Source organism: Schistocerca cancellata, chromosome 2 (genome assembly GCF_023864275.1).
Source record: "Schistocerca cancellata isolate TAMUIC-IGC-003103 chromosome 2, iqSchCanc2.1, whole genome shotgun sequence".
NCBI lineage: Eukaryota > Metazoa > Arthropoda > Insecta > Orthoptera > Acrididae > Schistocerca > Schistocerca cancellata.
The window spans coordinates 351,316,643-351,339,764 of record NC_064627.1 but is presented as its reverse complement, the minus strand read 5'-3'; the positions used below and the strand labels follow the sequence as shown (position 1 = coordinate 351,339,764).

Genomic DNA, 23,122 nt, shown 5'->3' with positions numbered 1-23,122 from the left:
GGTTCCTCAAAAGCCCATAATACTTTGGGGGTCACGTTCAGAATGCGTTGCGTAGTGCGTGTCTTCAATTTAGATACGTTCGTAATTGGAGCACTAAGCGCAACATCTTTAATCCGAGTCTAAGGGACTCGGATTAAAATCAGGTGACCTGGATGGCCAGGCTGTTGAGAAACGACGGCTGATTATTCTAGTATTAGCGAAATGCTTCTGCAGCAGCTGTTTCACTGGCTGCGCAATGTGCAGAAGAGCGCCATCGTACATAAAAATGATCCTAGCCACATATCACGTTGTTGAAAGGTTGGAACGACGTTGGTGCACAAAAGACTCTTACGGGTTTTACTAGTGACTGGTTCCACAGGACTCATCTCCTGGAGAAAATACGGCTCTCCGCTAAACGATGCCATCAACCCGCACCACACAGTCACCTTCGCGGCGTGAACTGTTACCGGCCAATGTGCCTGCTGATTTTCCGTTGCACGTATTCTGCAATTCTGCGTATTGACATATCCTTGGAAAACTGGCTTCATCTGCCAGCAGAATGTTCCGTGGCTATTCACTGTCAACTCCCATGGGAGCAAAATGTTCCAGAGCGAACGTTTGTTTTTCTGGTAGGTCAGCAATTGTATGGACAGCAAAGCAGGATGTTTCGGAGGATTTTATGCTCCGTGGTAGCAGGCATTTACAACTTTCGGAAAATTCCCCGTGAACTGCACGCCCGTACAATACCGCCGACCCATCCTGCAATGCTGTGGTCACATCTTCGGGACACTACAGACCAACTGCTCTCCTCCCTCGGCCATACTTCACCTCAAAAGAAACTGTCTTTCCGAATTTTATAATCATTTCGTCCAGACTCTTAGCCGCCGTCGGACCAATGCCATTTTCTAATCCTTGAGTATGTGGAACATCTGGAGGGCTAGCGGCGCACGGTCACCGTTCTTTTAAAAGAGCTTTACCAGCGGCACCCGACCCTTCGAGGACAGAATCAAGCTTGGCTTCTCGGATTCCACGCGTATGTCGGCATGCATATACTGATGCCTATAGTGCCATTTATTGGTCACATTTTCGTGAATTTCTTTTTGTGCCATGACGTTTTCCCTGCATCAATAATATGCTGTTCAAATGTAACGACATTCTGAGCAGCGCTTCTGTTTCTATAGCGTTTAAAGACCTGGAACTTCATTTATGGACACCCAGTATATTACACTGAGAATACTAAGTATTTTGCGAATTGTTTGTGTATGTTAATCCTCCTCAAGCGGTAGCTCGCTTTTATGACCAAATTTCTCTACAAGGCGGCGTAGTATTGGACGTAATATGCCACTGTTTTCCTCCGACATATCAGCCTACCCAGTAGTCATAGGAGGAACCTACATTTTAGGGAATAATATGAACGACGATGGAACTCAGCATTTTCCACATTAACAAATCATTGTCAGATGTAAAAAATGTGATAAGCAACCAGCTGAGCATTGGAAACTGCATGTTTATACCTTGTACCTGAAACTTCCCCTTTTAGCTTACATGCCATTCTACGTAAACTAGCACTACGAAATGATTAAGTTGTATAATGAATTTTAATGCCACATCAGCGCGAAAGAAATAACCCACGTGGTAATCGCTTTGAAGGCAGCATGCATTTCACACCCCAAAGAGCTACTCATATGAAATAACGTGTATACGTATATACCGGATACGGTGCTCGATTACATTACAATGGACTTCAAAGTCATAAAGAAACCGAACATGTGCGAGTAGGCTTCGCGCTCTGAGAGTTTTCCGTACAAACTTAATAATGCATGTAGGTGAATATAATAATTCCATGCGATTCTATGGCCTTGAGCAGGTCTCACTATTGGATGCTACTTCGACGTCTTGCGTCTCCCTAACGAATCCTACTATCCATCCGGGGAATGGAGACATACAGTTTAGCATGGAGCCATAGGTCTTTTCTAGTAACGTTTCACATCGTTGAGAGATGAAAGTCAGCTTAGAACGAAGGCTGAAACATCTGTTTTCCAAACGAGATTTTATTTTCAGTTAAAGACGGAAGCACACCAATGTTATTTCGCACAATTCGTTCCTTGTGGTAGGAAAACACTAATAACACATCGTACATTAATGAAAAATAAAAGAAGTCCTCCCTCCCTGCGTAACAAACAAAATGGCCGCAAACCCGCGGACGTCTGCGAGTTGCTGCAAATTGTTACCCTAATCCGTTCCTGAAGAAAGGAGTCATAACAGTCTGAGAGGCCAGCAGACAGACAGACGAACGGACAATAAAAGGATCCTACAGAAGATCCATTTTTACCGAACGAGGAACGGAACCCTAAAAATAATTTTGTATGGAGATAAACGCATAATGAAGTACACTAGAGGTCGGTCTTCAAAAAGATCAAAAGCTGCGTAGTGAATGTGCCAAAAATATTTCACTGTAAGCAAAGCGAAGCTACGTTATCCTTGCTGCTATAGCTGTAGTACTGAGAACGCAGAAAAAGAGTTTGTTCATTTCTCATCCCAAGACATCCGCACCGCTGTGCTCCAACGGCGGCTATAATTAAGAATACCGAGGCCATTTTTGCCGCTTTTATTACCCGCCGTTCTGTAATTCAGCTAACAATAATAACACACAGCCCGGGGCGGACGGAAACTCACATTTCACAAAACGGCCCCTACGGCGCGAGCGGAGATTATATGACGCCGTTTCAGCGGGCAGCACATTTACGTGTGCAGTATATATATTGGTGTAAGGGTGAACCGAACGCCAGCGAGCGGTGATTTGTGAATTATAACCAGTGTGAGGCAAATAAAACAGCACGAAGAGAGCAGAGAGAGAGAGAGAGAGAGTGACTGAGATCGAAGGTGATTCTATGGGGATGGGGAGGGCGGGAGAAAGAGAGGAATCACATACAGTGAGATAACGACGAAAGAACGGCAGGCGAGATGCCGTTCTTCAGGAAAAGCCAATGAAGCTGGCATGGTTTACCGAGGAATTGAATATTGTTCCTCTCATATTAGTATGTCAATGCTACTGTTTCGTGTACATTGCTGACCTTCAAGGTGTAATGCAGAACACGTCAAATTGATATAAAATGTATTTTAGTCTTGGATACGGAATAATCAGCATTTCGCAACAATCGCATAAGGCAGGTTCTCGAACTGCTTCTCGCCGTCATTGAGTTATTATAAGTATTATAATTCAGAATCAAAGGGGAACCACACGCTGGGCGTACGTGGTGCTAGAGTTCGAATTCATGGCTCTCTTTTTTTTTTTTTCTTGTAGATGTTCGTTCCCTTGCTCTCGCCGTTTATAACCAGGACCTGATTTTGTCATTTGACAATAGACTGTCACATGATAGTGGGATCCATTAAACTGCATGCATGTCTCTACCTACCGCGCAATGCACAATTGCACATTCATATCTGGTCCTGTCAAAGACATGCAAGGCGGCTTCCCGACGGTGTGCACAAACGATAACTAAGTCGATACGCTTTTGGTGCTGGGTGCATCCGATAACCAAGATGCTTATTCTCCTCATGCGTATGCTGCACGGTACTCTCAAGGTACCATCGTGATTAGTATGTTTATCGTCACCTAGAGCAACTTCTTCCGGAACCAATATGTAATGGACTGAAGTTGTCCTAGAACTAAACGTACTCTACAACTGAAGATGCGATTCTTGAAACCATTCAACACCTGGGCGAAGCACCTGTGATATTGCAGGGCAGTTACAAATATCTCGAAGACAGGATGTTGTAGTGTTTCACGATGAAGAACTGCATCCACATCATTAGTCATTAACACAACACCAACGGTCAGAAGACGGTATTCGATGATTACGGTTTTGTGAATTGCTTTTACACCAGCTGGATGATGGAAGATATTGGACACTTTATAAATAACGTGATAGGGACTGATGCATCTAGCTCCATTCTTGGAGGTACGTATATTCAGCGACCACAACAGCTATTATTAGTAAGAACATAACCCACATGTCAACCGCGAACGTGGCTTTCAGGCAAGCTTTTTGGCATCAGCCTGTGGGACTGAATGGTGGGAGGATAAGTTGGATTCGCCCTTGTATCATAACTTTCTTTTCAACACTTTGCCCCACGCGTTAGCATACTCGAAACCCTTATACATCCGTCTGCTCGATACAATTTGTAACGAAAGTCGTCCGACGGGGCAACACATTCCACTTGCTGTTTGGGGGCAGCTATGGCTTCAGCATGATGGTCCAATGCCACACTTTGGAATGAAAGCGCGTAACTATTAAAATGAAGTGTTTCTGCCGGCCGTTGTGGCCGAGTGGTTCTAGGCGCTTCAGTCCGGAACCGCGTGCCTGCTACGGTCGCAGGTTCGAATCCTGCCTCGGGCATGGATGTGTGTGATGTCCTTAGATTAGTTAGGTTTAAGTAGTTCTAAGACTAGAGGACTGATGACCTCAGATGTTAAGTCCCATAGTGCTTAGAGCAATTTGGACCATTCTGAAGCGTTTCCAGCGAAATTTAGTGCAGTGGAGATTCAATGTTCTGACATCCACATTATCCGGACTGTTTTATTTATTTGCGGGGAAATAAATTTAAGGGAACAAGTCTGTAGTGCTCCACCCGTGGATGGACACGACCTAATCATTCGTGTGCATGCCGATTCTGCAATCGCGGATGCAAGTGTATTGCGTAGCGTCTAGCAAAGTACGATACAGAGAGTGGTGATGTGTTTGCAGAAGCAAGGGGGTCGCTTCGAACGTGTCCTGTAATGTGAACGTTTCTCGAACATGTACATACCAGCTCTGTGAAAATAATCCTGTAAGTCTATTGTACAGAATGGAATTAGTGTGTGTAGCATAATTTGTATCTAGTGCATCCTTCCTATTGTATTTTTTGTACCTCATTCGATACAGACGATGTTACTGTATCCACTATAATTTTCTTTTAGCTTTGTTTCATGGACGAAACAAAGTGGTCGTTTACATCTGAGAGGAGATCACGTTCTGTCTTAATATTTAAATGAAGGTAACATGAACAGAAATAAGTACGCAAGGTACTGCGCTGTGGAGGCGTAGACCGAATATAATTTGATGCTCTAACAGAAAAACTTTCTGGTGCGAATGGGACTCGATCAACAGCGAGCCTGCATATGCGTTCCACACGGCATTGCCTCGTTTCACTGAGCTAACAGGACAGCGCCAGCACATCACAGAGTTCATCCTACCTGCTTTTGGCCACGCTGCGCGCAGTTAGAGCGTTGCCAGAACCTCATTTTTAATCGCATTTCTGTTAAGCCTATTGGCGGGACTAGGTTTTGCTAGATAAAATTATGTCTTGAATTGTGGTGAGTAGTCGCATGTAGACCGCCAAGCGCGGCATTTTTTGTTCACTCATTCGGAAATAAAATTTTAACGTTGTTTGTTATGCCCCATGAGAAAATGTATCAGCAAGTGTCGAACTTCCACATCGACAGGATAGAGATTATGAGCTCATTCTGCAACGCTGATTCTCTTGTTGATAATAATCCCAGGACTGTCACGTGAATATGCACTCAATGGGCCAGGAGGGCTCCACTCAACCATCATGCAGGACTATTCACCCACACAGCTAGTGCCCGAGAGTATAGACACATCGTTCATTCAGCCTCGCAGGCCAGTAGATCATGTTAAGAACCTTGATTAAGGAAGTGGCTTATGCGCAACAAGGTAAGATCCTTTGTTCAAAGGTTTTAATGATGTTGTTTTAATAATGTTTGGGCATTGGCATCTTTCAATGGTAACAGATGAAATTTGTGTCAGACTGGCACTCGAATCAGGATTTTCCATTTCACACTTCTCATCCGACCCAGATTCCCAGCCTGACGAACACTACTGATGTAGCGTCACATCCACTTGAAGTCTTGAACTCCTTACTCGCAGTTCGTGGTTCTGATACAGAGTGTAATCGGTATGAGTGCAGATATTTTTATTGGCGGGTGAGGACAGTGTACTGAACAATATTACTTCAGTATTTAATTGAATTTAAGACTAATAACTATAGCTATCAGGACTACAGGGGTACCGTTTCTAAGTTGGTTAGTACCTCTAAGTACGTGTGTGGCAAGAGGAAGCAGATAATGAACATTTTCCCCTATGCCGAAGGTCAGGTTCTGAAGTGTGGATATGCAGATGAAAAATTGTTAGTCTATACTGACAGCCATGTTTCACTTAGTAGTGCAGTTACAACTATGCAAAAAACATCATGTAATAAATTTTGCAACGTGATTGTGGGAAGACTAATCCACACGGAAAGTAAACAACCGACACGCTAATGTGTGTACATATTAAGGTACAACATACGACAATAACTGCAGTTATACTCGTTACACCATACATGTGTCGATATGGCTGTGCTCGGGTGGACGGAGCCGTTAAGGGAGCGCTGGCGTTAAGTGGAAATTCCGGGTTCGAGTCCCAGTGCTCCAAAAATTGTCACGTGTTACTATTGATTCATTTCAATGCTCAAATGCGCTGAACGTCTTTAAAATCTTCGTACATGTATTTGAGTGGCCACGGGATAAAATAAGGTGTTTGTACTTTTGGTCACGTCAAGACAGAGCAGACAGCATATACTCGTATAAAGTGAAACTACACACAGTGCAAAAACTATGTCTGGAATATCATCGGATTATTCATGGTGAGCTTCCGATGCGGCAACTGAGACAAGCGCTCTAAAAGTAGTTGGCGCAACGTCAGCACTGCAGACATGAGTGGTACCTCGCCGTCTTTTCAGACGAGTTATGATATCGCGTAGAGCATTATTATGTGCTTATCCACGTATGGAGACTCTGCTCAGGAAGACTGTTACCATCATATATTTCAAGAACATTCAGTCTCAGCACATGGCGAGATTGAATGAGTAAGCATTTCTGATTCTCATGGTCGATAATTTGGACAACATCACTTATCTCTGATGTGTGAACGATGGTCGAAGTCTCCATGGCGTTGTCTCCAAAAATTAGAACGAAGGACTGTACAATGTTCGTACTGTCCTTACCCAGTACGGCCTTTCTACTGTGCACTGGTCAGCAAGAGCTCGTACTTAACGGAAACATCTAGTCATAGATAGCTGAGAGAGTGGCATGGCACCGCTAGCCACACACCGGTAAAAGTTGAAGGAGCGTGGAATCACCTAAATACACTCCTGGAAATTGAAATAAGAACACCGTGAATTCATTGTCCCAGGAAGGGGAAACTTTATTGACACATTCCTGGGGTCAGATACATCACATGATCACACTGACAGAACCACAGGCACATAGACACAGGCAACAGAGCATGCACAATGTCGGCACTAGTACAGTGTATATCCACCTTTCGCAGCAATGCAGGCTGCTATTCTCCCATGGAGACGATCGTAGAGATGCTGGATGCAGTCCTGTGGAACGGCTTGCCATGCCATTTCCACCTGGCGCCTCAGTTGGACCAGCGTTCGTGCTGGACGTGCAGACCGCGTGAGACGATGCTTCATCCAGTCCCAAAAATGCTCAATGGGGGACAGATCCGGAGATCTTGCTGGCCAGGGTAGTTAACTTACACCTTCTAGAGCACGTTGGGTGGCACGGGATACATGCGGACGTGCATTGTCCTGTTGGAACAGCAAGTTCCCTTGCCGGTCTAGGAATGGTAGAACGATGGGTTCGAGGACGGTTTGGATGTTCCGTGCACTATTCAGTGTCCCCTCGACGATCACCAGTGGTGTTCGGCCAGTGTAGGAGATCGCTCCCCACACCATGATGCCGGGTGTTGGCCCTGTGTGCCTCGGTCGTATGCAGTCCTGATTGTGGCGCTCACCTGCACGGCGCCAAACACGCATACGACCATCATTGGCACCAAGGCAGAAGCGACTCTCATCGCGTGCATCCGTGTCGTCTCCATTCGTCCCTCCATTCACGCCTGTCGCGACACCACTGGAGGCGGGCTGCACGATGTTGGGGCGTGAGCGGAAGACGGCCTAACGGTGTGCGGGACCGTAGCCCAGCTTCATGGAGACGGTTGCGAATGGTCCTCGCCGATACCCCAGGAGCAACAGTGTCCCTAATTTGCTGGGAAGTGGCGGTGCGGTCCCCTACGGCACTGCGTAGGATCCTACGGTCTTGGCGTGCATCCGTGCGTCGCTGCGGTCCGGTCCCAGGTCGACGGGCACGTGCACCTTCCGCCGACCACTGGCGACAACATCGATGTACTGTGGAGACCTCACGCCCCACGTGTTGAGCAATTCGGCGGTACGTCCACCCGGCCTCCCGCATGCCCACTATACGCCCTCGCTCAAAGTCCGTCAACTGCACATACGGTTCACGTCCACGCTGTCGCGGCATGCTACCAGTGTTAAAGACTGCGATGGAGCTCCGTATGCCACGGCAAATTGGCTGACACTGACCACGGCGGTGCACAAATGCTACGCAGGTAGCGCCATTCGACGGCCAATACCGCGGTTCCTGGTGTGTCCGCTGTGCCGTGCGTGTGATCATTGCTTGTACAGCCCTCTCGCAGTGTCCGGAGCAAGTATGGTGGGTCTGACACACCGGTGTCAATGTGTTCTTTTTTCCATTTCCAGGAGTGTATATCTGTCGTTCAAGCCCAGTTCGACTTGGTACAGCGTGGTGTTACATCAATCACTGTTATCAAGGTGACGGTGTGATGTGATGTATAGCTCCAAAATCACACAAATATAATACTGAATTATCTCAAATATTTTGTATCAGTACAATACATCAAATTGTAGTGTTTTCTGTCGTTCCTGGGACTCTAACTACGTACATTAGTAGGTCGTCTGGTCGTCATCAGTTTTCAGAAAACACTTCTCCGCTGTACACCGAGTCATGTTACAAAATGATAAACCAACGTACACTTCCTATCGTTGATGGTCACTTAGACTGCCTAAATGTTACTTTATCAATTCGCAAGGTGAGGCAATCTACAAAGCGAAACTATTTTACATTAACCTTAATTAGAGAGCTAATTTTCGACCCTGTTGCTGAAAACTCCAATTTCTTTCAGTTTATCCGATACATAAAGAATGGCGTCGGGAAGAGATAAAAAATCTATAAGTTCGACTCCCTAGTCGCGACAATGGTTTCTTGTACAGCTAATGTGTTTGGTACTCGCTCATTAGATCATGGGACTAAGACGAAACGTTTATTTGGCAATGTGTTTAATAAAATGCTTTGAAACAGCAATCATTTGTGAAATAGATCAGCTGTTCTTATACAGAGATTATATTTTGAAAAATCGGGTACCCTTGATGGAGGAACCATATGAATTTCCTGCGACATCACTGTAGCTGAAGTTAGCATTTCGTAAGTAACGATGGTGATGTTCAAATTCATTAGCTTTGTTACCCATAAGATACGACTTCTAGTTATGATTCATCTTTCTCAAACAGTTGAGAGCTATTGAATAAGAACTGAATCTTCCTAATTACTTAGCTACTGATTCTCCATCACAACAGCAAGAGTTCGAATAATTTTCTTCACCTTACTACTTCTGCCTTCTGATGTACAGTGATGAACGTTTGAACATGAAGCTTTTAGTCTCTATACCAGTACTGACACAACCAAGAAAATGTCGTTCGTATTAATTTGTGAATACAGTGAAGAAAATCTTTAAAGTATAGAAAGTCTGTCACTTAGAATACCTCCCGATCTAAAAAGCGGAAACAGGAATATTCACGTCATGTCATCAAGGGATAAAAGCAGTATCTTCGATAGACTGTAATTTGTCATTCCTAGACGTCAGTACTTCTACGACTTTTTCGAAGCACACTCTCGTTATCAGAAGTAACACAGAAACCAACCTGTACAGTCCTAAGAGAGACGCTTGCATGTATTGCTCCACATTTGCGTAAGAAATCTTCCGAGCAATGAAGGTTCCGATTTACCTCTATCTTTTCATTTTATGCCCGCAAAGAAGTATTCACGGTGAGTTGACTGTGCAGTACCCTCAAAGCAAAGATTTGGATAAAGAATTGTCCGTTATAATGTGCAATTCACAATGAAGTGGGTAGCAGAGGGTTCATCGAAACATCAAGTTATTTCTCCATCGTTCCACCCTCGAACAGTGCTTGGGAGAAACGAAAATTTATTTCATTGACAGCTCTGTTTCTTTTATCTTATTATAATAGTTATTTCCCCATATGTAAGTGGGCTCCAATAAAACATTTTCGCATTCTGAGGGGATGACTGAAATTTCATGGAAAGAAGCTGCCATCTTTGTTTTAATAACAGCCACCCCAGGCCACGTATCATTGCCAAGACACTCTCTCCCATATTTAGCGATAGTACAACAGGAGCTGTCCTCCGTCAATCCCATCTGATGCGCAGCAATACCCCACAGAAGACGAACAAGCATGTTGTAGCAGTCTCTTTAGTACCCTCGTTGCATTTTATGTGTGGTCTGACAATACATCGCAGTATTTGCTTTGCTTCCCCCATAAAATTGTGTATCTGATTGTCTCAGTTCTCAGTTATTTGTAATTGTAATCCCAAAGCCGTTTGCTGACTTTCCAGCCTTTGGAATTATGGGACGTATCGTGTAACCGAAATTTAGTGGATTGCTTTTAGAACTCATGTGGATGACTTCACATTTTTCATTACTTAGTCAACTGCTACTGGTCAATAAATTGTTTCCTTCTAGGTAATTAATAGTGACTAAAAACAGTATATGTTCAAAAATCCTACTTCAAATAGAAGTTAGTGATATGAGTCTGTGATTCAGTGGATTATATTTCCATTATTCGGTACTGATGTGACATGAGCAATGATCCAGGGTTCAGATACGGATCTTTCGACGAGCGAGCGGTTGCATATGATTGCTAAATATGGAGCTACTGTAGCAGCTTACTCTGAAAAGAACCAAACAGATATACAGTTTGTACCGCACATCTTGTCTTTATTAAGTGATTTAAGCTACTTCATATTCTGATATGATTGTTAAATATGGAGCTATTGTAGCAGCTTACTCCGAAAAGAACCTAAAAGATATACAGTTTGTACCGGACATCTTGTCTTTATTAAGTGATATAAGCTACTTCATATTCTGACAACATCTACATTTAAGTTACTCTTGGTGGCAGTTTTCCTCGATTCGAATTATGGAACATTTACTTCGTCTTTTCGCAACCCGTTTTTAGTAAATATGCTATAGTGGTACTGCCATCAATAACATTACCATTACTGTCACGCAGCGAAGGTACTGACTACGTCTTGCTGCTGGAAATAAGACCAGACTCTCTTGGGGTTTTGTGCCAGATTTAGAGACAGAGTTTCGTTATAGGCACTATTAAAACATCTCGCATTGAAGAACTGAAGATTTTTTTAAACTTCCAGCTTCTGAAGAAATTCGTAATTCTTGGGGATTTTGCGTTCTTCTAAATTTGGCATGCCTTTTCCGTTGCTTCTGCAAGAGTGTTCTGACCTGTTTTGTGTATCATGGTGGATCAGTACCATCTCTTATTGGTTATGCACGTCCAGAAAAAGAGACTGAAGCAGAGCGCCAGAATCATCTCTCCTTATATCCTTAATTCACCAATTTTTATTAGGTGTAAAGAATTGAAACAAATTCCGCCCCATCTCATGAAGACAAATGGAAGTTGCATGAAGAAATAAATAGATAAATTTAAAAGCAAGTCGACTGAGCGATGTCATATCGAAAGTCAAGTATCAGTCTTTAATACGCATTCAGAAACGACTTACGCAGGACATCAAGCTTACCAGACGTCGGGAGGTAAAAGAATAGCTGAGCTGTTTATGGTTACATGAAAATGCGCACAGGCTGAAAAGAAAATCGTTCATATTATAGAAAACGAGCGGTGTCGCTACATGAGCCCTCTGGTACCAGTTCCAGTTTCAAGTTTCATGCGTAAAGTGAACCAGAATTTGTGCTACTGGAACAAGGGCAAGATCACTGTCTATAAAGTTTTGTATGTCTACGAGTCTGTTCCGAGGAAAAAAAGTTCTAACTTGTAAGAAGATATACAGATATTGATAATTCATAAATTTTTACACATTATTTTCATGCAACATGCAGCTTTGATCACAGATACAGAGCTCTAAATTATCTGCACAACACCTATTGCGTTTCCTTAGTTAGACACATCAAAAAAGTTTTTTGTCACCTCGGTTCCCAGAGTTCGAAACCTGTACAGAAAATTGGAATATAAATCAACATAAATATTATTTCCGCCCTCTTCATTGCTCAAGAAAACCACACATTGCATGTTGTACCACCATACAGCGAGACATTCAGAAGTTGTGGTCCAGATAGCTGTACACACCAGTACCCTAATACCCAGTAGCACGTCCTCTTGCATTGAGGTATGCCTGTATTCGTCGTGGCATACTGTCCACAAGTTTATCAAGGCACTGTTGTTCCACGTTGTCCCACTCCTCAACGGCGATTCGGCGTAGATGCCTCAGAGTGGTTGGTGCTTCACGTCGTACACAAACAGCCCTTTTTAATCTATTCCAGGCATGTTCGATATGGTTCATGTCTGGAGAACATGCTGGCCACTCTAGTCGCACGATGTCGATATCCTGAAGGAAGTCATTCACAAGATGTGCACGATGGGGGCGCGAAGACGAATGCCTTGGCAATGTGCTGCCGATATGGTTTTACTATCGGTCGGAGGATGGCTTTCACGTATCGTACAGCCGTTACGGCTCCTTCCGAATTCAATGACCACCAAAGGCGTACGTCGGCCCCACATAATGCAACCGAAAAACTGCAGGGAACCTCTATTTTACTGCACTCGCTGGACAGTGTGTCTAGGGCATTCAGTCTGACCTGGTTGCCTCCAAATACCAAACACGTCTGGTTGAAGGCTTATGTGACACTCATCGGTGAAGAAAACGTGATGCCATTCCTGAGCGGTGCATTCGGCATGTTGTTGGGCCCATCTGTACCGCACTGCGTGGTGTCGTGGTTGCAAAGATGGATCTCGCCATGGGCGTCTGAAGTGAAGTTGCTCATCAAGGGGCCTATTGTGCACAGTTTGAGTCGTAACACGGCGTCCTGTGGCTGCACGGAAAGCATTATTCAACATGATGGCGTTGCTGTCAGGATTCCTCCGAGCCATAATCCGTAGGAAGCGGTCGTCCACTGCAGTAGTAGCCCTTGGGAGGCCTGAGCTAGACATGTCATCGACAGTTCCTGTCTCTCTGTATCTCCTCCATGTCCGAACAACATCGCTTTGGTTCACTCCGGGACGCGTGGGCACTTCCCTTATTGAGAAGCCCTTCCTGGCACAAAGTAACAATGCGGTCGCGATCGAACCGTGGTATTGACCGTCTAGGCATGGTTGAACTACAGACAACACGAGTCGTGCACCTCCTTCCTGGTGGAATGACTGGAACTGATCGGTTGTCGGACTCCCTTCTAATAGGCGATGCTCATGCATGGTTGTTACAACCTTGGGCGGTTTTAGTGACATCTGTGAACAGTCAAAGTTACTGTTTCTGTGATACAATATCCACAGTTGATGTCTATCTTCAGTTCTGGGAAACGTGGTGATGCAACACTTTCTTTTGATGTGTGTATATTTGGCGCTCCAGTAGGAGAATGGGGATTATTTTTTAGTCTATATACGTTGTGCAGCGTATTGCAATCCGACGCACACTGAGAAGTACCTCAGCGCACATAACGTTCTCCAGTCAGTTCATAAGAGAACTATTTTACGTACATTAAAATACAAAACTAAAACTGTTTTTAACAAAGTCGGCAAGAATTCCGAGATTAATTACGTGGAGTACGCTCCATAAGAAACTAACAATGCGAACATCATGTTCAATTACTTGATCTACCTATTGTACTTCTTCCCTTCTGCGTTGAACAGTCCTGGGAGAAATGATATAGCACCAATTTTCCTACCACTTAAGAAGACACAGATTCTGTGCGCCGTTGAAGATAGTATCGTTTTCTGGGTACGCGAAGTATAGATTCCTTGTCAGCGAGATAACAACTACATTAGACTGTGTAGTCGTAACCCTGCCGGCCGTTGTGCAGAATACCAAAGAAACATTCAAAAAAATCGAGAACTAGAGAAATTAGCAGTTCTAGAGCGCAGTCTTACAAATAATCATAGAATAATTTTTGATGAAACTAAAATCTTGTCTCACGCTTCTGCACACAAGGATTCAGTTATTGATGAAGCAGTAGAAGTTAACACTAGAATACTTTCAACAGCCAGGGATTATAGATTCAACGAGGTTGGTAATCTTCCTCCGACACTATGACTGCACTAAAGTAAACTTCGATGTATTTCCTGTGGAACTTTGTTTCAGGATCTTCCACTACCTTTTGTTTACTAAGCTCCTGACGTTTCCCTAGTACGAATGCCCAGCATTGTCAAAGTTTCACCTTTCGTTGAGTGGGGAGGCTGAATCTTTGACAATGCTTGCCACTCACGCTGATGAAACGTCAGGTAAGAAATTCAACAAACGTCGATCGAAGATCCTGAAACGGAATTCTGTTGGCAATAAGGCAACAAATTGAAACGACTCAGTGGTGTTCTAAAGGAAACTTTAGTAATAATGACTTTTGGAAATGTTTTAAATCCAGCTCCGACTCGTTGAATTTTTCCTAATTGGTTGATAATGGTTGAAATTATGTTTTCGGTTAATTATGCTTTCTGTAAACGGTAGTCCGCAAAAAGGTGCGGTGATTGTTGTACGGTTCATATTTGTTCATTAAGCTGAGTTATGAAACAAATATTTGCATCTTTTTCTTTAAAAGAAGCTTTTATTTTTTTAATCTTATTTAGCGGATCATTGTAATCGAATAGCATTGAAATGCCTTACGAAAAATAAATTATAATTTGGCCCATGACTTCCGACGAGGATAGTTTTACTTCCATTATTGCTGAAACATGAGAATGCTGTTAAAGATGATGGTAATTTAATTCCTATGTTCATAGTTGCTTCATTATTTCGACAAATGATCTTTTAGTACGTAATTAGCCTTCGACTAAATTTCCTTGAGTATAACCATGTTTCCGTATTGATGCTTTTATGAAGCAGTTGTATCGGAGTACATCCCATACATCATATTTATGAGCAGTGACACTTCATTGATAGGTGACAGTTATCACACTATGAGAACGCCACATGTCGTCAGTTCTTTACATTGCACTAAAGAATTCCAGTATAAGACTAAGCAACAGCCGTTTACAGCATATTTATTATAAAACATTAAAAAAGAATAACGTAAACTACGCATACGGATCTACATTATTTTTTATTTTATTAGGTAAACCTGTTTAACTTTCGTCGTTGTCGTTGAGAACAATGTGTAACAGGTGAAATTACTCACTGTGTGGGCTTTTTCGTATAATAATAGCCAGACGATAAGTTTGAGAACTCAAATACGTAATTCTTGGATTCAGTCACTGACAAGTCCTAGTGACGTCACTGGCGAAGTCGGGAATGGTATATTTACCGGATCATCTGGCTTTGCGTCTATGTCCGGGATTAAATTTCAACCCATTCCTCAGTGTCTTACGTAGTGGGGCCATGTGGCGTAGTTGGTGGAGATCCGTTAATCGAATATGGGTTTCAAAACCAACAGCGTCGGTGCCACTATTCTAGTATTACCTGCCGGCATCGGGTTTCACCCTCTCCTTTCACTGTCGTGAACCGCAGAAGAACGGTACTAGAAATTACTAACGGAATGTCAGCCTCAATATACACACATACGACAAAACATACGTCGCGAAGAAATGGTACCAGAGCGGAAAACAAAGAAAAGCTTTCGAAATTTGCAACTGAATCTACTCTTTGACGTGTTCGTGACAAGAAGAAGGTAGTGAGAGGAAACGAAAAGGGAATAAATATAGAGGAAATGAGCGTAAGAAGATAAGGAGATAAATGCATCTCGAAAGTCATTGGAGATGAAGCATTCACCGGGATAGGTAAAAGATAGGGAAGGAAACTTGCTCTATCACTTTCTGATAAACGATGACTGCTTTCGCGTTAAACGATTTGGGGTGAGGACGGAAATCGTAAGTCTGGTATTTGAACAGCCGTTCTCTGGAATTGGAGTCCAGTTTCTTACACACTGCGTCGCCAGTGGGAACCAACGATGGGAGGTGAAAAATATTAAACAATAGAAATGGTATAAATGGCAGAAACGAAAAGGAAGTGGGTCACACAAGGGACTGGAGAAAATTAAGGGTAAAATAGATGAGAGAGGAATGCGAAAAGAGGGAACAGGAAAATGAAGATTCAATTAATAATATACAAAAAATGATTTTCTTCTGCTGTAAAATTGTCCTCTCCACAACATTATCTCCAAATAACAACGGGCATTCAATAACCAACGCAACAAAATCTTTTTCTCTGGCAATTTCTATTTGAAAAACGTGAAACTTATTGTGGGACATCTTGGAATATTCCCGCTTCAGGCCCTATAGTTTTATGAAGTTCCGATAGATGGCGACGTTATACACAGGCTTCAAAATGATGTCTTCCTTTGGCAGAAAATCAGAACATCGCATGCATTCGTAGGGGCCTGCACAATTTCTATGGAAATCTAGGAGTGAACAAAAGCACGGTGAGTCGTTGGCGAGGCGTCTGTCACCATGAGAGCAAGATGGCGCAAATCTGTCCTATCTCCAGCGTACCGACCGGCCGCACCCATCTTTGACTCCTGCAACGTTGGAACTCACGGACACTCTTATTTGAGGTGATTGGCGGATCATAATCCAACACCTCGTTGCTCAACTGGACGTCTCCGTTGACAGTGCGACACACTCGTCTATCAGTTGGCGTATTCGAAGGTGTGTTCCAGCTGTGTTCAAAAATGGTTCAAATGGCTCTGAGAACTATGGGACTTAACATCTGAGGTCATCAGTCCCCTAGAACTTAGAACTACTTGAACCTAACTAACCTAAGGACATCACACACATCCATGCCCGAGGCAGGATTCGAACCTGCGACCGTAGCGGTCGCTCGGTTCCTGACTGAAGCGCGTAGAACCGCTCGGCCACCACGGCCGGCTCCTGCTGTATTCTTCGCCGCCTAACAGAAGACCAGAAAGAGCAATGAAGGACGATTTGTGCAAAATTGCTTGCGTGTTACGAGGCTGATCGTGACAACATCATCAAAGGCGACGAAGAATGGATGCATCACTTCGAACCGGAAAACGGTAATCCTTGGAGCGGCACCACACCATCTCTTTTCCGAAGAGAAAGTTCAAAGCTGAACCCTCAGCAGATAAAGTCGTGAGGACTGTCTTCTAGGACCCAGAAGGGGTTATTGTGTTCGATGTCCTCCCTTATGGTGTAACGATAAGTCTGAAGTGCATTTTGCAACCCCCAGGAAATAGGAGAAAAAGCTTCAGCGTGTTTATTGCCAGAAAATCGCAAACGAACCATTCCTTCTGCATGACAATGCAACGTCTAACACGTGTCTAAGCCCCCCCCCCCCCCGGGCGCTCACAAAATGTCATTGGTTGTTCCTCCCCATCCACCCTGCAGACCGGTTCTCGCAGCTCCCGACTTCACCTGTTTGGCCAAATGAAGGATTCTGCAGGGAGCCGTACATGGCTGATGGAGAGGTTATTGACACAGTCAGATGTTGGCTCCAACATCGGCCAGTAGAGTGGTACCATGCTGGCATACATGCCCTTCTAGCAAGATAGCGGAAGCCCACCGCATTAAACGAAGATTCTGCTGAAAAACGGTTTTGTAGCCATTAGAATGGGGAATGACATGGTGAACTGAAATCCTGAATTGAACCAACAAGCTTTTAGAAAAAAGAAAAAAAGGTTTTGCATTACCCTTTGAACGCCCCTCGAGCATCACCCGATCACCGCTGGTAGCTGTATAGCTGTTAACAGTACAATCACTAACCTAGATGATAATAGTTTAGGCTACCCTCTGGAATGTAATCATTGAAATAATCAACTTCATAATATTCCTTGTAAAAGAACGTTCTATATTCTCTTTTGTTGTAGTAGTGCAGAATAAAATAGTGCAGATTAACTACAAGACAATTAGAGCTTACTGGTTTTGAGTCTGCGAGGCAGTAAATGAACGCCTTATGAATGAATACTGCGCACAGAACTACTCATGCTGTAAATCGCATAGCCGGCCGTTGTGGCCGAATGGTCCTAGGCGCTTCAGTCCAGAACCGCGCTGCTGCTACGGTCGCAGGTTCTAATCCTGCATCGGGCATGGATGTGTGCGATGTCCTTAGGTTAGTTAGGTTTCATTAGCTCTATGTCTATTGGACTGATGACCCCAGATGTTAAGTCCCATAGTGCTAGAGCCTTTTTTTTAATTTATTTTTTGTAAATCGCTTACCAAACAAGGAATATCTCATTCATCGCATATTTCGCCGTACTTTAACTATCTGTCAAACTATATACAGGACCGTTAATTAAAATTATCTCTTGTGGATATTTTAGAACACGAGACTTTGTACTACCTGGAAACAAATACAGATCATTTCTACTAGTCACGAAATATTTATTTCAATAACCTTGTGTAGGAAAATTTTCAGGCAAACACTTCGAAGGGGCTACTGGCGACTCTTTGTATTTTTAAGGACTGCTGGAGCCATACTAATGACCTTGCTACACACAGTTTAAGAAACTCCGTAACAAAGTTACCACGCTTCCTGTTTGGAAGGCTTTCCTTCTGGTTATACTTCTAGCTTTTGTTCAAAGTTACAGTAACGTCTCTATCACTTTGAAAAGAAATTTACGTTGAGTGTGGTAGTATAAGACGGTCAACTTTTAACAGAAATGCAATTCACACTGAAATTATTTTATTTTAGAAATTGTAATTATTATGCTCATTCATAGCTAACGAAAGACAACCGGTATTGTACAGAAGACTCGCGGTATGATCTAGTCAGTTCATTTTACACTTGGCTGTACGTGAATGGCTACTAAGTCTTGACTTAGTAACCAGTCACATATCGCTACCTGTTTAAGATCCTTACTTTCATATTTCATGAAGCCCGAAGTTTCTTCCACAGCTATAATCTTTTGTAAGAGCCTATGGATTCTTCATACAGAGGTTTCTCTCTGCGACATCTGCGCGTAAAACATCTTTGGTTTACTTGTCGTGTCAGATCTGGGTCAAAATCTCGAGGTTTGGATGAAGTCCACCAAATTCTTTGTCAAGTAATAGCTGTCAGCTGTTCCTCACGAATGAACTGGGAAGATTTCGACGAAATCGAAGAGTTTTATTTAGATTTGATGCAACAGGCTCAGTCTGTATTGTTGCCGTACGAATGGTGAGTTGCAACTCAACGTTTTCAGCATTACGTCCTTAACTTTCGTCCAAAGTACCGCTGATTCCATTTTCATCATTAATGGCAAAAACCTAGTACTTACCAAATGATGCACAGAGAACTAAGTGAGACGAACTATTCACATGGATGAAAGTAAACATCAAACCGTGTTTTCATTCCTATTAAATGAAGCTAAATACAAATTGTCCTTACATTTGGTCGCGGCAGCGACGGCTACCATGGACACACATCCATGACCGACATCGAAAGATGGAATTATGGTATTAGTAAATTTGAACATCAGAGAATTGTTGTTGTTTGAATCTCTTTGCAATATCGTAATGTATGCTGTGTGTTGCGTATGTTTATGGCATGAAAGCTAAAATTCACTATTCATGAAACATGACAGTACACACATAGACTACAGAAGATGAAAGAAAGGACGAAAGTAAGAGACTGGTGACACTGCATAAGTAACGCAATAGAGCGAAAACCTGTGAGCTACTCTTATAAATTTCTACACAAAATAAATGTGTTGAGCCCAAGTAATTGTTTCGATTTAGGTACGAAAGTCTGGAGCCTGCTTCTCACAATTTTGTCTTTCCTTGGAAGGCTAATGTTCAAAAAACCTGCGGAATGGTTTACATCCATATGTACAGCTTCAATAAAACTCTTCAGCGGATGTGACCGCATTGTCAGTAAGCAAAACTGTCCGATGTTTCGGCGGCTGTTACAAATGGCTTTCCTCAGGGTGTTTTGCTGACTTTGCAGCAGTGTCCGAAATGTCGGAGAATTTTACATACTGTCAGTGCTGTCACATAGCCCGAAGAGTTTTATTAAAAGTGACAACGGCCACAGAAGCCTACTCCTGTGTGTCCGTGTAATGTACAAAAAAGTGGAGATCTGTTTTATATGCGGTTTCCACTGAATGAACGCAGTTTCATTCGCCCCTGGTACAGGGCGTTGCTATTTCCTTCCTTGATTTACAGAAATGTTAAGATATTTTCATGATGTATTTTCCTACGGTATCTTTATCGCTGCTACAGCCTCAGCTCCATTTGTCATCAAAAGAGGAAGAAGATTAAAAAAAAATTAATCAGTCTCACTTTGGTTATACGCGAGACTAGCAGCTAGTCCAATGCGATCGTAAAAATAAGTGTACAATTTTAAATGATGAACTGCGAAAGAGCAAATACACAGATGAGTTAACAAAATATTTAAGGAGTCATCTCCATTTTATAATGACAACATTTAGCATTTGACTTCAGTTTTCCTAGATGCAAATTCCTAGTGCTGCAACCAAAGCTTAGTATATATTAATGAACAAAATAAATTTCCTGAATTTTTCTGCATTTTTGGTTTCTGCAGGCAGAACTGTCCCGATCACTTAAGGGCTTTTGGGTTACTGTAATCATTATTTCTGTAATGAAGATTAAAGGAGCATAATTTGTACATTACTAGGCGATAAAATATAAAAAAGTCAGTGAAGTTGCAGTTTTTCGAAATTCTAAGCTTTAGTAAATATCCGTTTACAGATTTTCATTTTTGCCTGTCATCGACTCATAATGTATAACTAACACCTCTCACAATAGCCGAAATGTCATTACAAACTGAGGGAATGACCAGTCACTGGAATCAGTCACAGCCACTAAATATGTGAGAGTATGCGCAAGGAGAGACGTAAGTGGAACGCAAATGTAATAGTAGAAAAGGCAGATGATAGACGGAGATTCACTGGAAGAATCCTCAGTCCACCGATGAATAGCTTAGCTTAAAAACCTTCATCCGAGCAGCACCTGATTATGCCATTATCAGTCTGGGACCACTGCGAAATACGACTGAAAGATGAAATTCCGCAGACTCAAAGAAGAGCAGCACATTTCCCCTTAAGTTCGTTTAGCGTCGCAGTACCAAGGTTGGTTACTTTATGCTGTTCTGTATTTTAAAATGTTGGAAAATTATTTATTGTTTTTAATGATTTCTTATACGAGATTCCGTAATTGTTTTAAACTTTTCAGTGAAAGTGACAGTTCACAACGAATGTCATATTAATATTTAGTGGTTCAGGACCTTTATTGCACCCTTACAGGTCCTGAGAAAGTATGTTATGAAAAAAAGTCAATGAAAATTAAAGAAATTTGTATTTTTTAAATTTTCTTTTGCTTTGGTCGTAAAGTACTCGTACCCTCCGTGTATACTGTACGGAAAATGAGTTATTATTGCTAATATTGAGCTAAAAGATATTGTCAGGTGGTGGATCCTACTTATACATCGTCTAGAAAGTATGTTGTTAATAAAAGTTAACAACGGTTAACAACTCGTTTGTGGTGGGCATAAAGTATACTCCTTCCCTCTCATATATTTATACATCTTATGTAAAACGCGTTGATGCTGCTAGTGTTAATAGGCGCGAAAGCATCAGAGAACTGATCGACGAACTCGAGTATCGGAAGGTGTAATAAATGATTCGTATATATATATATATATACTGTTTTATCCACAAATGGTACCACAGACAGAATTTAAAAAAAGAAAAATTTGTATGTTTGTTGAGAGTTATTTTGCGTGAACGAGCGCAATGGCCCCCTACAGATAAGGAACAATTATTGTCTACCACCGGTCATTGTGATAACCTTTTTCTAAGTTAAGCATAGTCTTCATGAGTTTACAGAGGTGCTCCCATATGACGTAATAGAAAGAAGAAAGGCAAAAGTAAACAAGCTTCATTGTCAGTGATAGAACGTTTTTGACGTAGAGAAGAGAGCAGAAGTCAGCTTCTGTAATCGGTTTCGAATGTATGGAGTACGGAGTTGTCAGTGGATGAAGGAGCGTGGCGCGCGCGGCGTGCGATCGCGTACTCACCGCGCGTAGTGCGCGCAGGGTCGGCAGAGCGCCCTCACAGGTGCGCTACGCGGCGGCTACTGCCGTCCGGCCGCCTCGGCGCGCCGAGGAGCGCCGCTGCGTGCACGGCGCATGCGCCGGCCGCAGCCCATGTCATTCGCGCCGTCCCTGCCTTACTTCCCTCACAGTAGCCACAACCCGCGGCGCCTTCACTCTGCGGCTTACCTGCTTCCAGGGGCACGGAAAAAAATGCTTTCGTTTGCGACTGCTATCATTCTACTCATCTGGGTGACCAAGGGCATCTCGAATACTATTGCAATGGCGCACCGGCCGGAATGGCCGTGCGGTTCTAGGCGCTACAGTCTGGAGCCGGGCGACCGCTACGGTCGCAGTTTCGAATCCTGCCTCAGGCATAGATATGTGTGATGTCCTTAGGTTAGTTAGGTTTAATTAGTTCTAAGTTCTAGGCGACTGATGTCCTAAAACGTTAAGCCGCATAGTGCTCAGAGCCATTTGAACCTCATTTTTTGCAATGGCGCTTTAACTGTCCAAAAGCAATTCGGACTTCAGCTGACGAGAAAAATCTGTCGCTCAGCTCACCTGTTTGTCAAAAATGTTCAAATGTGTGTGAATTCCTAAGGGACCAAACTGCTTAGGTCATCGGTCGGTACTCTACTTAAACTAACGTACGCTAAGAACAACACACACACTCATGCCCTAGGGAGGACTGGCGGGAGGGGCTGCTCCTCGCGGCTTCTGTTCATCCATGCCATAATTTGTCAACTTAAAATTAGTGAAAAAAATCGCAATTTCAAGAGGGAGCTGTGTGTGTCTCTACATGTTAACGATAAGTCTCCTAGTTTCTTCACAAGGCTCCATGCTTTTCTGCTAGAGCGTCTAAAACCCAGTTTTTCAATGGTGTTCCTCCACTTGACCCATCTAGCTTCGTCCAGGCTATGCGGGAGATAATGTGCGACTTCAGATCTTCCGTTCTTCTCGTAGTCCTCATAAAGCCGT

General features: G+C 43.1%; 1 protein-coding gene across 4 annotated transcripts in view; it reads right to left on the bottom strand.

The window, feature by feature from the left end:
• Positions 1 to 22,177, bottom strand: part of LOC126145599 (suppressor of lurcher protein 1-like) — a 579,327-nt gene extending 557,150 nt beyond the window's left edge. For 2 of the 4 annotated variants that reach the window (XM_049915568.1, XM_049915571.1), the window contains exon 1: positions 22,127 to 22,176. The gene's annotated coding sequence lies outside the window, so the exon portion shown is untranslated. Of the gene's footprint in view, positions 1 to 22,126 lie in introns of all 4 variants that reach the window. The other 2 variants (XM_049915569.1, XM_049915570.1) reach the window with 2 other exon arrangements.
• Positions 22,178 to 23,122: the final 945 nt, after the last annotated feature.